Genomic DNA, 1908 nt, shown 5'->3' on the forward strand with positions numbered 1-1908 from the left:
TGCAGGAATTCAAAACAGCTTGGAATCACAGGATGATATTGGTTCACCTCAATTTTTTCTATCCTCGTTTTCCTTGTTTATTCTGGCCTAAATGGAAATAACGCTGAGAACGAATCCGATCCGAGGTAAGGAGGAGCACGAGCACATCCATACGATACCTCACGTCATTTAGATGGACAACAGACGTTAGTCAGTGTCCAAGCAGCATAGTCGTAATAAAAAAAAGTCAAACTAAACCTTAGGCCTCTTCCGGCCCGGCGAGTCATCAATGGACACGTTTTTTTCCGAGCCAAAAACAATAGGCAGTAAGGCCCCCCCCCCCCCTCCGTTATTGATGCAGGTGATCAAACTGGAAGAATGAAAGATTATTGAAGGACACCGGATAACTTGAAGGACCAGAAAATGCTCACTAAGGATGAAGGCTTAAGTGGATGAACCATGTAAAGGAATCCCTTGGTAGAGGGTAAATAATAGTAAATGGTGGTGAAGTCTGACGCATCCGAATAGTTTCAATCCACAGCTGACTTTAACCTGAAAATGGATTTGTTCATCTGTCATGTTTGAGGTGGAGGCTTTGATTTGATTATGGAAATGATTTATCACTAAACAATCATATTTCTAGTTCCATTTCCAAAAGCAAAACACATTGAATAGTTTTTCCCTTGTCTCGCTAGATGTCGTGGTTGACGATGGATCCATCTCTCGGGAAAAGCCCTATGAATTTATCGTTCGGCTTGTGTCGCTACCTACCGTCTAGAGAGTTAGATCGTCGATCAAATACGACGAAAATTAGTGACTCTATTCCTGGTCCTGAATGTGGATCGTGATATCTTCCTCGTGGATTATTTGCTTTGCTGCTGGGATAGAAAAAAATAATAATGCATGTTATTTCAGCCGCTCACTAGTTTTTGCTCTTTACACGGCAAATCCGCTCCCAGCGAATTGCCAACACCAGGGGGCTAAATCTAGTCAACATACATTAAGTTTAAAAAAATGCTGGCCGAGAGGGCAACCAAAATAGACACTGGTGTTGTTGGTGTAATTTTAGCTGCAACTTTAGAATAATCATTTCATTGAGCAGTCACCTTTCAATCATCCGAAGACCTGCTTTTGACACGATTGGAACGAAGCCAGAAGGTCGAGGTCAATTATTACCCAAAGGTGTCGTCAATCTTGGGAATAAGTTTTGATTTTCCTGCCAACATATGTCATCATAATGTATCAAAATCATTGCAATTGCAAAAAGGCAGACATTTCTTGATACGTTTGGCTTGTGCGTCGGCTCTGTCTGGTCCTCCTCAATCATTGATGGCGAATTATACGCTACAGGATTTTTCACGCTCGCTTGTAATGAAATGAAATCCGTGTTCTTTTGAAAAAGATCTCGCGATGAATTTCGTTTATTGATTCATGAAAGTGTAGTAATTGTTATGGCGATAATTCTCTCTCGTAATGATAATGATGATGATAATAACATAATAATAATAATAGCGGCTAATATTTCAATAATAGAGAGAGGGGGGTCTCACGACATGGGGGAAACGAAGTGATCAGAATAACGACGGAGAAGACGAGGATTGAGATCGAAAAAAATGGGGCTCTTCTTATCGTTGACACGAATTCAAACAGAACTGCATCGCCGCTTTTTTCATGGATCATTGACGCACTTCCAGGATTTAAAGACTCTTAGACGGACTCTTAAAAAAGCTCTCCAAGCGGCTCAAATTGCGATGGGACAAGATCATTCTATTCAACCTCTTCATGAGACCAATTGCATTGCCAACGATGTCTCTTTGCAAGAAAGGGGCTGTGGAACCAAGTTTAGAGTCCGGGATTCAAGGACGACAAGAGGGACAAGGATCAAGGGGTTCATGTGTTGCAGCAACTCGTTTTTACACGTACGGATTT

The sequence above is a fragment of the Tigriopus californicus genome, chromosome 9 (assembly GCF_007210705.1).
Source record: "Tigriopus californicus strain San Diego chromosome 9, Tcal_SD_v2.1, whole genome shotgun sequence".
NCBI lineage: Eukaryota > Metazoa > Arthropoda > Copepoda > Harpacticoida > Harpacticidae > Tigriopus > Tigriopus californicus.